Raw genomic sequence first — 14,668 nt, 5'->3', positions numbered from 1 at the left:
ACCTGGACGTCTGTAGCCCAGAGCTGTGGCCAACGTGTCATGTGTAGCTTGAGCCAGAGAGAAACGGAGAAAAACCAAGCCAGGGTGACGTTATTGGGGGCCCCTTAAGTTGTGGTTGAAACCGATCTGAACCCCGAAAGTTTTCCTACGAGCAGCAGGGAATTCTTTTTTTGCTTCGCGTAGTTTGGACTGAGTTTTCTGCCGCGGGCAATCGAACAGAATGGTAACTGTTGACCACATCCACGCGAGAAGCTCCAGTAGAAAGGCTGAGGATAAGGAGGGTCAGTATTCCTTTGGTCACTTTCCTTCTTCTCTCTGCTAACTGGCTTCTCTGCTCACTTGTGACCCACCATTACATGTAGCACCAACACAGCCTCTCCCGGGGCGGCCCGATCTGCCGGGATGGATTTACAGCTGATTGACTTTGTGTCCTCATCCTAAACTGAAGTTCTCAGGGAGGGAATCGGATTTGCCCAGCCTGGACGAGCTGTCCACTCCAATCCTAGTAATTAGCCGTAGGGGTCTTGGAGGGGCAGGGGGTGGGGAAAGGCTGACCAAGGAGAGATGGGCAGGAAATGTAATTCACATTTCTAAACACACATGAATCACGGTCCTTGTTTTCCAAACCCGAGGGAACTAATGCCCCAAGAAGCAAAGCGACTTGCCCACGGTTGCAGAGCTGCTGGGTCACAAAATCCGGGTTCACGTCTTGCCCTGCTGGACTCTAAACTCTGCCGTCCTTCCACACTGATGGTTCCGGGGGTTTTTCTTTGGAACCCTTCGATTCCTTCCATCCGCCCCCTTTCTGCAGGCAGGGGAGGACAGGAAACAGGAAAGGGGACTTCCCTGAGAGGTGAGGGCACCCACCCTGGCTGGCAGGGGAGGGGAAGCTGCCAACGGGGCTGGCGCACAGTAGGTGCTCAGGGAAGCAAGTGGCCGGTGACTTGGGTGGGGGGCACAGATGAGGCGCTGAGCTGGGTGGGGGGTGATGTGGGGCCCTGGCTTCCAGCCCTCACGGTCCCATCGCCCACTGTCAGAGGAGGCTCTGGGCACCACCTGGCCGCAGGAGTACGGGTGCACACGGAGGGGGCACCGGGCACGTAGCCGCAGGATCTGGACGAGGCTCTCCCTCAGGGTCAGGGGAAAGGCCCAGCCACAGGGGCTGGGAGACAAGACGACATTTAGAGAGACTGGGGGCAGGTGCCGGAGGCCAGAAGGGTCCTCCGGGCCTTCCGGCATCAGGACAGAGCAGGGATGTCCCGCCGTGGGGGCCGGGAGGGGGGAGATCCTGACTCAGGGCAAAGAAGGGCACCCACAAGGTCTGGGCCAAGGAGCAGGGCCCGGGCTCAGACCTCAGCTCAGGTGCGGGAACCGGTGGCGGCGAGCGTCCGTTTCCACTCTGCGTCCGCGGCTGCGGGACCTGCGGACGGGAGACCGGAGAAAATGTGGCGCGTCACCGGGGGTGCCCAGTGTAACGCAGACTCAGGGACACAGCGAGGGTTCACCGTTGGCGCCCGGGAATCCCGAAGGGAAGGAGACAGTCCTGGGGGCGCCCGGGAGGCGACAGGTCTCAGCCTGGGGGTCACGTTGGCGGGGTTGAGGGAGAACTGGACTCGGAATGGGGCTGTCTGGGTTCTGGACCCAACTCAGTCTCCAGACCCCTGTGTAAAGCGGGGGAAGTCACTCTGCCTCTCTGGGCTTAGCCTGCACATCTGCAGAGCAAGGTCGTTTCTGAGACGGCCGCCAGATTGAGCCTTGGCTCTCCGGGGCTCCGTGTGGCTGCCCTCTCCCCCCCCACCCCCACCCCCACCCCCACCCCCAGCTTTAAATCTGACCCGCGGCCTCTCCGCTCAAACCCGCCTCTGCCGGAGGAAGGCGGAGGAAGGTGAGTCCGTGCCAGGAACCCCCGGTGCTGACGCGGCAGCACTCGTGGTCACCGCGTGAGGCCGGCCTGGCCGTGAGTCTGGGGATAATGTGCCCTCGCCCTTGGAGATGCCATGACGGGGTGGTTTCTGCAGCTGCCTCCGTGGGAGGCGAGAAAATGGAGGAAAGGGGGCAGCAGGAGAGGAATTTAACTCACACCCCCGGGGGTGGGGAAGAAGCTGAGGCAGCAAAAGTTTTGTGCTGGTCTCAGCTTGGAGACTTGGGTGCTGGAGGGGAGGCAGCCATCAGGCTCTTGCATTTCCTGTGACAGGACCTTCAGTGCAACCTGGCTGGAGCCCGGAAGGGACTTACTGGGTTCTACGAACAGGAAAGCTCAGACACAGAAGGAGTTTGATTCAGGGGCTCCAGTGACTCTACCAGGACCTGTTTCTTTCTTCACTGTTTAGCACCTCTCTCCCAGACAAGACCACTCGCAGACCCCTGTCCTGGTGACCAGATGTCTTCCTTCCAGACTGGAGTCCAGTAAAGAGGAGAAAAATTATCTCTCTTCGGGTTGACCCAAAGTCCTGGGCCATTGAACTAAGAGACTGCAGCCTCCGCCCCTGCACCATCAGATTGCACGGAGGTTTGGATTGCGTTGACTGGCTTAGGCTGATCCGGGTCCATCCCAAGAGTGAGGTCAATCCCTCCCCACAAGCCTGGGGCTGAGAGTGGGGAGGGTCCGGCTTTATGAGCAGGAGAATGAACGGGAATGAGGCCACAAAAGCCGAGAGGTGCCCCCTAAGAAGTTAAAGGTGGAGGGAAATCAAAGAAAGGGTATTAACAGAAACCACATAAAGGGGGAAAATGCAAATAGTTACGCGTTATGGCTAATCGCATCTCATTTCCCCAATAGTACTGGTTGCCCGAGGTAGAGAATCCCAGACTTCTAGAGTCAAAAGGATCTTCGCAATCCTTGGTCCAACCCTTTAACCTTCACAGGCAAGACCCAGAGGGCTTGAGTGACTGTGTCAAGGTCACACAGCCCTGGAGAAGATGATGGAGTAGGAAGCCCCAGGAATCCCTCTCTCCACCTGGACAAAAACCGTGCTGGCAGAATCTGTCTGATGTAACGGTTCCGGAAGACTGCTGTCCTCTAGAAGGCTCCCAACTTCCCCTAGAGCGAGTCTGGGCCGCTAAAGGGGAGTTAATTTCACTTCACTTCAGCTCTTGGCTACCCACTCCCCAGTCCCTGGCCCCTGGGGCAGTTTGCACACAGCTTGCAGGAGCCAGGGTGGAAACAGGACCGGCCTCCAAATATCTGGATCTATGCCCTGGTGGCTGATATGTGCTTGTGGCTGTGGGGGCACAGACACAGAGGTGAGCGGCCACTGTTGGGACTCCCCCCACGAGTGTGGCCAGACTCCCCTCTTCATGTTGAAGCAACTCAGGGGACTTACAGGGCTGGGGCATTTTTCCCCCTTAGTTTTTCTCTTTTTCCTCTTTCTGGAACTAGACATTTAACAATGAGGATATCCTGGGGGTGCCTGGGTGGCTCAGTTGGTTAAGCGTTCGACTTCGGCTCAGGTCATGATCTCACGGTTTGTGGGTTCGAGCCCCGCATCGGGCTCTGTGCTGACAGCTCGGAGCCTGGAGCTTGCTTAGGAATCTGTGTCTTTCTCTCTCTGCCTTTCCCCCACTTGTGCTCTGTTTCTCTCTCTCTCTCTCTCAAAAATAAATAAACATTAAAAAAAAAAAGTCTGAAGACATTCTGAAGCAACAAATATACAGAGGAATTCAGAAAGTTATGGTACACGCCCATGGGAGGGCACAGGCTCTGGCAAGCCTGAGAAGACCGTAAGTTTATACTTCAGGCTGATCCCTGGTACAGAGACAGTCTACAAAAATCCAACAAACAAAAGAAAAACCCCAGTGAACCCTGGCGAAAGGGGGAAGAATCTATTTTCTAGAGTTACCATGCTATAAGATTCAAATGTCTAATTTTCAACAACAACAATAACAGAAACACAGAAGTATGGCCCATTCATAGGAAAAAAGAAATAAACAAAAGCTGTTCTCGAGAAAGACCAGATGGCAGATTTAGCAGAAAGTGACCTTGAAACAACTATCTCAAAGTTGGGCAAAGCCCTAAAATCAGGTGTCAACAAACTCAAGACAGTGATGCGTGAATGAGATGGAAATATCAATAAAGAATTAGAAAACATAAAAGTATACAAAGAAGAAAGTCTAGAGCTGAAAAGTATAATGTCCCTGAAATGGAAACATCACTGGAGGGATTCTGAAGCGAACTTGGGCAAGTTTCTTGGGCAAGAAGAGTCAGTGAGTTTGAAGATAGGACCTTGGGAATTAATGGCGGTAAACAACAGAAGGAAAAAGAGTTTTAAACAGGTGAACACGGCCCAGCGGACCCAAGGGACACCATCAAGGGAAGCAACACACGTACTATGGGAGCACTGTAACTTCAGTTTATAATCCCACCTTTTGTTTTCTACGCAATTTAAGAGACTCATGCATTCAAAAATTATTAGGCTGTGTGTTTGGACACACGGTGAATAAAGATGTGCTTTTGTGACATCAGTAAGTGAACGGGGGTGGGGACAGAGCTGCAAGGTGCAGGGTTTTTGCATGTTATTGAAGCTAAGCTGGCATACATTCCAATGAGAGTGTTACAGCTTTAGGATGCTGGCTGCAGTCCCCATGGCAACCGCAAACAAAACAGCTACAGCATGCACAAAAAAGGAAATGAGAAGAATCAAAATGTTTCACTGTAACAATTATCAACAAAACAGAATACAGCAACTCAGGAGCTGAGGAGCAATGAGGCTTCTAGGCATGTAAAATATAAATAACAAAATGACGAATGAAAGTCCCTTCTTACCACTAATTACACGTAAGTGGATTAAATTCTCCACTCAAAAGAGAGATGGGCAATATGGACACATGATGCAACTCTATGTAGTCCTTAAGAGACTCACTTTTGATCCAAAGACACAAATCGATCGGGAGTGAAAAGATGGAAAAAGATATTCCATGCCAACAGTAAATCCAAAGACTACAGGGGTGGCTATAATGCCAGACTTGAAATCGAAATAGACTTTAAATCAAGATCACACAGCGCATTAGTGGGAGACCCAGGTCATCCTAGACAGAACTTGTCCCAGCAGGCATCCACCTACTCAGAGCCACTTCTAAATCACAGAGAACTCTTCGCAAGATGAGCCTCACTCACTCAACCCAGCAAGACCAGCCTGCATGGTCCAGAATTCATGCAGTCATCGTCCAGATGACATCTCAGTAGGTGCGTCCACCTGGGCCCTGTGGAGACCTCTCTCTGAGGTTCCTGGGGTTCTCCCACTTCACACTCATGACTGCAGAGCCGACCCCAACCTCTGTCGCCTGGGCCCTGCCTCCCTGCTGGTCTGTGCAAGCACCGAAGTTAACTCCCAGAGTACGAGAGATGACGAGGCCGGTCGTGGTCATCCAGCCCAAACCCTGCGTGTGACGGGGGAGGAAACCGAGGCTCAGGAGAGGAGGAGCATCCCAAGGCAGGCAGAGCGATGCAGCAGAAGGGCTCCCGGCTCCCAGGGTAGTGCTCTCCCACCACACCCCTGCCTGCTGCCTGCACCAGCCCCGAGCCGTGGTCCTCATGGCCCCGGGGGGGATCGTCAGCCATCCTGAAGTCATACTTCCGCACTGACAGCCCCTCTCCCCTGAACAGCGTGCCCTTTCGCAAGGCATATCCATCCACTCTCTACTGTAACAGGAGACGGTGGGGGGCCAGAGGGCAGCTGCGGGTCGTCCAAGGTCAGCTGCTGACCAGTCCGAGCTGGGACCAGCCCCGCCTCCTCCTTCCAGGACCGAAGCCTTTGAAGAGTTTCTGGGACGTTGGCCTCCCTTGTCCCCGCCCAGCTGGCGTCCTGGGAGCGCTGCCCTGTGTGGATGGCCCCTGAGGTCGCAGCACAGCCGCTCCACCTGGGCCGAGGGGTTCCTTTCAGGACAGGCAGTGGGGGTGCCACAGCGAGCCTGGCTGATGCCATGTGACAACCTCTGCCCTGTCTGGTGGCCCTGAGCTGTGTCACAGGACTGACTGGTTGGTGGGGTGGGGGGGCGGGGGCGGGGGGAGTATAAGGTTTTTAAGCTGGGAAATTGCTGTCCACAAACAAGAGGGGGATTTGTCAGTAGGGAAGAGGAGGGAGGTGACTGTCAGCGGGCAGCCCGCTGTCGCTGCCCCAGCACCGACGGCCTCATCTTCCCGTCCCTTACCTCCTTCTCCTTGCACCTGTGATTGCGCAGGGGGAGGCCAACCCCTTGCCGGGGGGGCCCGCAGGAGAGGTTCGCAGGGCCAGCCAGAGCCCTGACTCCCTGCCCCAGGGCACCCACCGCTCCCCAGCTCTGTGCTGCTGCCCCTGCTCCCCCGCTCTCTCCCCTCCGTCCAGTTCTCTGTCCTTCCAGCCCCGGAGCAGCCTGGTGGGTGCGTCCCTGCAGCCCGAAGGTGACCCGAGCTGGGGTGGTTCACCCCTTACGGTTCCGGCACCACGTTCAGGCTGAACCACTGTCATGGAAAGTCCACACCCGAACCACCTCCCCGGCCCGTGTGACACCCCCTCTCTCACATCCTGCCCGTGGGACGTTCCCAGGGGTAACCTTCGTGGATGACGTTTGAGCAGGCGTCTATCAGAATTCAGAATGCACATACCCTTTGTCCCAGCCATTTAACTCCCAGGAGTCGATCATTTTGAAATACCCAGGAGTGTGTGTTTATGTCTGCAAGGACGTCCACATCATTTGTAAAAATCTAATAACAACAATTTGAGATGATATAATAGTCAATCTGTTCATTGATTAATCAATGCGAAATGAGTGTGGTCCCGGGGGGGCACTGGCTCAGGAGGCTAGCCCTCATATATTTTTGAATTAAAAAAAACCAATTTGATGAAAAATATGAATAGCAGGCTGCTACTTTGCATAAAAATTGTATGCGCACAGATAACCATCTTGAGGGAGGAGCATTCTTCCAGGGGGGCCCAGGGGGAAATCCTTCCCGGATCTGAGACCCTGTGACAATGGGAACTCTCTGAGGCCATTGGGCACAAAAGTACTTTCCCTCTCAGCTGCTCAAGGGTGCCCCCCCCCAAGTATCCCTTCCTTGCCCCTGCAGCCTGAATTTTCTCTCTCTAAGGGAGCGTTCCCATCAGCGTACAACACGGGGTTATTTCTCCAATCGCCAAACAACAACTCCAAAACAAAACTAACCCTCTCCTGCTACTTTTGGTCGCTTTTACGGTCAATCACCTCAAAAGAGTCAGCGTACCTGCCATCTGTAATGTCTCTCTCTGAACCCAGACTTGCCTCCCCCACATCCACTATAGCTGCCCCTGTCCAGGTCACCAGGGACCTGCGTATTGGGCTAAGGGTCCGCTCCCAAAGACACTTGACCTATGAGCGTTTGACATAGTCACTCACTTCTGTCTGGAACCCTGTCCTGACTTTCCTCCTCCCTCCCTGGCTGTTCCTATCCAGCCTTCTTTGCTGGTTCCTTCTTGGCCCCTTGACCCATAGACCCGGTGCTGTCCTTGGACTCCGTCCTTTGTTCTCTTCTCCTAATTCCCTCTCCCTTGTTTGGGAACCTCATCAGACTCATCTACCTTTACATGCTATTTGTACACTGATGGTCCCCAGATTCACACCCGAGCCCAGCCTGTCCCTGAACGTGCACCGCCATTCAGCACCTCCCGTGGGCGTCCAACAGAATCTCACAACTCACAGGTCCCAAATGACAGCCCGTTCCCCAGCCCTGTCTTTCCCTCATTTCAGTGTGGGCAATGCCATCTTCCCAGTGCTGGGGCCAGAAACCCGGGGTCAGGCTGGACCCCCCTCGTCCGCTCCCACCCTGTGTCACATCTGTCGGCAGCCCTGGTGGCTCTCCTTCGAAAGAAATCTGGAACATGACCACTTCTCATTACCTCCATGTCCCCCCTCCCCCACCCCGGGCCCCCATCCCCGTCATATCCTGGATTATCTCAGTAGCCCCTTGGCTGCTCTCCCCACTTCCTCCCGTTTTCTCCAAGAGTCTGTACCTCCAAGAACAGCACAGAGATCACATGTCATCCTGTCAGGTTTGTCTCTCCTCTGCCCAGAAGCTTTCAATGCCCTCATTAAAGAAAAACGTGGAGTCCTTATGATGAACGGCCTGGCCCTACAACTACGGAACCCCTGACCCCAGCCTCCTCACTGGCCTCACTCCTGCTCTTGTCCTCTCTGCTCCCTCCACTCCGGCCACACTGGCCTGCTTGTTTTCCCTTGAACTTGCCAAGCCTTCTCCTGCCCCAGGCCCCTTGCACTTGCTGGTTCTCTGCCCGGGGTCCTCCTCCCCAGACACCCTCCCAGCTCACTCCTCAGTCTGGGATGACCCAGCCATGGACACCATCTATGGCTCTTGTATAAAGTTTCGCACCCTCTTGAGAGTCCTCCCCAGAAAAAAAAAAAAAAGTCATCGTCCCTGCTGCCCAGAGCAAAGAGAAGACAGAGGGCGGCAAGTTCCTTTCTAGAATTTACTCCCTCTTAGAAACTACGTTTGTCTCTTCTTAATGTTTTCGCCAAAAAAATGGAAAGTTTCGAATGGTGTCTTAAGTGAGGTAAGAAAGCTGCTGTGACTGGATGTCACCAACGGCCACAAGTTCTGGCCGGAAGACGTCAGGAGAAGAATCAGAACCCAGCCGCACAGAAAGGCCACCACCCTGCAGACAGAGGTTCTGCTGAAGGGAAAGCCAGCCCCCCGCAAGCACGAGCTCTGTGGCCTGAGTCAATGTGGGGTTCAGGGCCAGTCAGAAAGCTGGCCTCCCTGCCTTCCGGGAGGAGGACGGGACCAGCGTGGCCCCGTCCTTCCCACGGAATGGGGACGTGTCCTGAAATTTCCCGCTCGTTGTGGTTTTTATTTATTTATTTTGCAAATGTTTTTATTTATTTTTGAGACAGAGGGAGACAGAGCATGAGGAGGGGAGGGGCAGACAGAGAGGGAGACACAGAATCCGAAGCAGGCTCCAGGCTCCGAGCTGTCGGCACAGAGCCCGACGCGGGGCTGGAACTCGTCAACTGCGAGATCGTGACCTGGGCTGAAGTCGGACGCCCAACCGACTGAGCCACCCAGGCGCCCCCCACTCGTTGTGATTTTTAGAAATCGATCCAAGTCCTTTCTGAGGCTGAGCCGGGAGACATCCCTAGTCTAAGCAGATTGTAACATCCCCCTCCCCCCACCCCTCCCCAAATGTTAATAGTGAGTATCTTAGATGAGAGGAAGTGGAGAGGAACCGGGGGAAAGCTGACCATTTTACATCGCTGCGCTGTTCGAGTGGTTTTTATTTTCCCAGCGAGCTTATATTACCTTGGCGGTGTCTGTGTGCGTACTACGTACACGTGCGTGCGTGTGCGTGCGGACGTACGAAGGCGTGCCCACGTGGGTGCTCGTGCGTGTCCCAGCTGGGGCGCGAGGGCCACTCCCCGGCGAAAGGGATTCCGCAGTGTGCAAAAGGATTTGAGGAAGGCTCCTTTTAAATGCCCTGCTCTCCAGGGGCCTACGGAGAAGGATTTTGATTTGTAAACACTTCGCCTTCAAGGTCTCAGGCAGCCCTGAAACTCGTGGTCAGTTTCCTTTTTCAAGTTCCATCCGGCTTCCCCCACGTGTCCCCAGGCTGCCGCTGCGGGCCCAGCACCGTGCCCGGCACCGCGGGCGAAGGAAGGGGACGCGCTGTGCTCCAGAGGAACCCGGCGCTGGGGGGGGGGGGGGGGGGGGGCCCTCACAGAAGCTCGGAAGGACCTGCTCAGAAGCAGTCACGGGGGGCGCCCAGCCAGACCCTCTGCACGTCCGCAGATCCAGCCAGGAGCCCGGATGCCAAGGGGGTCTCTGGTCTCCCAGGGTGACGGCGAAGGCCGGGGCCCTGCTGTAGTCAGGAGCGGGTGGGGGTGATGGGGAAGGGAGACCCGCCGCTCTGCTTCTCCGTTACCACCGACTGCAGAACCCCCACAAGGAGCCTGCAGTGTGATGGGCGACAGTTTTTGAAACAACGAGACAAAGAAGTTGGCAGAAGCTTGTGAAAACACACCTCAGTTACACCTAGCGAAGGGAGGGAAGGAGCGGGGTGCCTTCTCGGGTTCTCAGTTCCCCCGTTCCGCCCCGTACGTTGGCCTCATCTACAGATGCCCTTCTTGCCCCCGATGCACAGCCTGCCTGTGTCTCTGATACTGGACAATCTGAAACCTTGGGACAGGACTGTGGTTACAGTGAATTTTTATTTTACAGTTCCTTTCTGAAATGAGTTTCCCTATTGGTAAAACCTTTTAAAAAACTTTTTTTTGGTTCATTTATTTAGTTCTTTATTGAGAGAGTACACGAATGAGCAGAGGAGGGGCAGAGAGAGAGGGGGAGAGAGAGCGAGTCCCAAGCAGGCTCCTCGCTGTCAGTGCAGAGCTCGAACCCATGAACCATGAGATCATGACCTGAGCCAAAATTCAGAGTAGCACGCTTAACCGACTGAACCACCCAGGCGCCCCAATAAAACCTTTCTAAACAAGGGTGTATTTTTCTTGAAATGAGAAAGCAAGGTGTGCATGGGCACACACACACACACACACACACACACACACACAAATGTAAGAAGGTGAAGCTAAGAGTGTTTATCCCACGGGGCTATTGTGCGCATGAATTTAATACCTCTGTGACACGGTGCCTGGCACACAAGGGACGCTCAGGCCGGGTGTCGCCGTGGCCTCGTTGCGACTGTTGCTGTGTGGTTGTGGGTATTGCTGTTGAACATCGAGGGTCTGGGTGGGATTTTTATTATATCTTTAATTTTTTTTTAACGTTTAGTTTTGAGAGACAGAGAGAGACAGAGCACACGTGGGGGAGGGGCAGAGAGAGAAGGAGACCCAGAATCCCAAGCAGGTTCCAGGCTCTGAGCTGTCAGCCCAGGGCCTGACGCGGGGCTCGAACCCACAGACCGAGAGATCATGACCTGAGCCGAAGTCAGACGCTCAACCGACTGAGCCACCCAGACTCCCCTGGGTGGGATTTTTGCTGTAGGACCTCCACCCCTTGGCTGACTCACCAGGAACATCAGAACGACACGATGAAAAAAAGCAGGATGACCTCTTAACACCATTTCCGGCTTCGATAATCTTTGCTGTTGGGGCTCTGCTGGGCCGGCGAGCTCTGATGCTGACGGTACAGGAGGGCGGGAGGGTGCTTTTGGAGTGCCCTGTTCCTTTCCTCCAGGATTCAACACCTTCCCTCGTCCCTGCATCCAGGAAACATTATGCGGCCCTCTCCTTATTCCAGTGAAGAAGCTGAGGCTGGCATCTTCGGTTTATATGTGCAGCCTTCCTCCTTCTGTGCGCGGGCAGTGGGCCCTCCCCTTGCCTGGCGTGTGAGGTCACACGGGGCAACCGAGATTCTCTGGTCTTGGGCAGTTGGGAACCATTGGCTCAGTGGGTGGATTTTTTCTGGATCGTTGCCGGCAAAGCAATATTCGATGGTGCCACCCCCCTCGGGTGCTCATCTCCCTGCCTGCCTCTCCCTGTCCCCATCCCCCCTGCCAGCCGCCTTATGAAGTGGCAGGGCAGATCACTAATCTTGAAAAAAAATCTAAATAAAAGTGTCTCGAGTAAACTGGAGGGGAGGAGATGGGCAGGTGGCCCCCGAGGAGCCCATAAATCCAAAGCTGATGAATTACCTGGGCAGGTGTCTCGGCCGCTGGCATCCTGGCTCGCGACGGGGGCAGCATAATTAGTTCTCTGGCGCTGGGTGTCTGGAGGGAGCCGTTCCATTTTTCTCGCTTTTTGCCACTAGATTTCGGGAAGGCGTTTGCTAAATTCGCCCTCCACTCCCTTACCTAAATATTAGGTATATCTGGTGAGGGCTCAGCCTGACCTGTAGTAAAGAAGAGTTGGTCCCTAAACCGCCTGCCCAAAGCTTCTCCTGGGGGGTGTGACAGGTGGCTGGCTGGACAGTCAGCCATTCATAACCATCATCCCCATCAGTGGTGCCATAAACTTCCCTTCCTTCTCCTTTGCCTGCTCTGTGGATGGCTGTACCCAGTGCGAGGCAGGGGGAGTAAACTGCTAAGAACGATCCCTGCTCAGATGGGGACAGGGAAGGAAAGGGGCAGCTGGCCAGCAGGGCCATCTTTCTGTGTCCAGCTTGAACCTCCTCCTCACTAAATCAGAGCCCCAACAGGAACCCAACACACTCCAATCAGCAAAGCCAAAGATGCTAGGGTGTTCTTTCCCAACCAAATTGCCCCAGATCCCCTGGAAGGGCCCGTGTTCCATTGTTACAATTCAAAATTAGATGGCTTTTCTTCTGGACATAGGCTTTTCTGAGCAATTCAGCTTCCCTGAAAAACAGCCAAGTGCCTCCTTCTGAGCACCATTGAGAATCACATCATAAGACTCAACATAAAAGTGGTGTATGCAAGACAGAATCACATTATTTCCTCACACATCAATTCTAGAATTGATGTGTGGCTCCATCATGGCCTCATGAGGTGGCTCCAGTCTTGGGGACCCGGACTGTTTCCTTCCTCCTTCGGCTTGTCATTCCTGAATTGTTGGCCTTATTAATCTTGTGAACTATGGCTCAACTCCCCATCCACATCCCCTCCAATAGGAGAGGAGAACAGGAGGTTATGGAAAGTATGGCCTTTCCCTTTAAGGACACAACCCAGAACTGGCATACATGAAGATTCACATCATCATTGGCAGAAATGAGTCACGTGGTTGCACTGTGCTGCAGGAGAAGCCGGAAAGTGTAGTTTGCATTTTATGCAATTGAAATTGAGGTTCTGTAACTAAAGGAGGAAGTGGAGGATATATGGGCATGGAGTGAGATGGGGTGGGTAGGAAGTTGTTGGCTGGTCACATCAGATCTATGTGTAAGAGGGATATTTTGGGGAACTGGGGTGGGGCTGGCCACGGGAGGGGAAGAGATGGGTTCATTCTGTCTTCTAGCTTTCCTGCCTTCCTGGGGCCTTGCTTCTTTTCCTTTGACCTTTCTCAATCTTGATCCAGGTTATGTGGTTCTTTTCTTATTTTAATTTGGATCTTCTGAAGTAGCTCCTGAATCACTGAGGATCATGCAATACCCCTGGGATTCACTAAACCAAGTGCAACTATAAAGAAGCTCAGAGAACTGAGTTGTTGGAAGCTACTCTGTGCCAGACACTGCCAGGTGCTGGGGATACAGCCCAGAGCAAAGCAGGTGCAGTCCCTTCCCTCTTGGAATGTGGGCCACAGCAGGAGAAAAATCACACAAATGCACATCAAACTGCAGCTATGATTTCCACTCCCGGCCAAGAAGGAGTAATAGGGACCGGGTTGAGATTTACCCTTCGACCCGAAACAAGTAAAAAATTGGACAAAAATACATGAAACAACCATTTTTCAGATGTTAGCCATCAAGAAAGAAGACACAACAAGCCCCGAAAGATAAGAATGAAAAGGCAAATCCCGTGAATATCTCATGTTTTATATCTAAAAAAAGTCTTTCTCTTTTGTTTTTGAAAAATATTCTTATAGATTTTACAATTTTTTTAGTCTAAGAGGGCTTCCCCCTCAGCGTTTTCAAACATTTCTCTACTGGTTCCTCACTTGAATTGTTTTTGAAGAGAAATATACTGTCATCCTTATTTTTGTTCCTCTGTGTGTAATGTGTCTTTTTTCTCCCTCCGGATGGTTTCAAGGCCTTCTCTTTACTGCTGGCTTTTAGCACTTTGATCATGATGTGACCCAGTGCCGTTTTTTTTCATATGTTTTTTGCTTGGGATTTGCTGAGCTTCTTGGACCTGTGGGTGTACACTTTCCATCAAATTTGGAATCTTTTTGGCTATTTTTTTTCAAAAATTTTTTGTCCTAAAGGAGTGAATCACCAGCAGATTTGCACCATGAGGGTGTTAAATGTCATTTGGGCAGAGGAGAAATGATACTGGATGGATCTCACAAAGGAGTGAAGTGTGCTGGTAAGAGAAATTACACAGGCTAACATAAAAGAGTTTCTGTTATTATTTACATCTTGGTAAAAACACAGTTGAACATTTGAAGACCAATAACAACAATTTAGTGTTGGGTTTATAACATATGGAAAAGTACAGCGTATGACCATGGGAGCATAAAGGCCTAGAGAGGAGATACAACTAGTACAGAATTCTTACATTAAATGTGAAGTGATATGATACCACTTGAAGGTACATGGTAGTATATAAGGCTGTATAGTATGAGCCTTAAAGCAACCACTAAAATACCAAGACAAAAAGCTATAGGTAATAAGCCAACAAAAAAGATTAAATAGAATCAGAAAAATAATGTTATTCATAAAGAAGGCAGAAAAAGATGAAAAAAAGTGAACAAAGTACAGATGCAGAAAACAGAAAACAAAGAGCAAGCTTATGTATAAAAAACTAACCAAATTAATAATTATGCTAAATGTAAATGGTCTAAATACCCAAATTAAATGTGCAGGTAGTCAGATTAGATTAAAAAAAAAAAAAAGCAAGACTCAGCTATATGTTGTTCACAAGAAATTCATTTTAAATATTGACACAAATAGGTTAAAAAGATAGAAAATGATATATTCTGATAATAATAATCATGACAGAGCGACACGATAATAATAATGACAGAGTGGCTATTTTACTATCAGAGTAAATTTCAGAGCAAAGAATACTACCAGGGATATTTTGTGATGATAAAGGGGTCAATTTATCAAGAGAAAACAAATAAAAATGTGTGCACCAAA

At 52.1% G+C, this 14,668-nt stretch overlaps 1 long non-coding RNA gene across 1 annotated transcript; it reads right to left on the bottom strand.

Annotated features, from left to right (window-relative positions):
• Positions 1 to 597: 597 nt before the first annotated feature.
• On the bottom strand, positions 598 to 1,435 carry LOC147577879 (uncharacterized). The gene is made up of 2 exons (XR_015254574.1): positions 1,353 to 1,435; positions 598 to 805 (listed from the first exon to the last, which is right to left on the bottom strand). It is a non-coding gene; the product is annotated as an uncharacterized LOC147577879 (long non-coding RNA).
• Between the last annotated feature and the right edge of the window lie 13,233 nt (positions 1,436 to 14,668).

The sequence above is a fragment of the Puma concolor genome, chromosome C1 (genome assembly GCF_028749965.1).
Source record: "Puma concolor isolate L17-30 chromosome C1, mPumCon1.1.hap2, whole genome shotgun sequence".
NCBI classification, from domain to species: domain Eukaryota; kingdom Metazoa; phylum Chordata; class Mammalia; order Carnivora; family Felidae; genus Puma; species Puma concolor.
The sequence above is the reverse complement of the archived record's forward strand: the minus strand, read 5'-3'. Positions and strand labels throughout refer to the sequence as shown.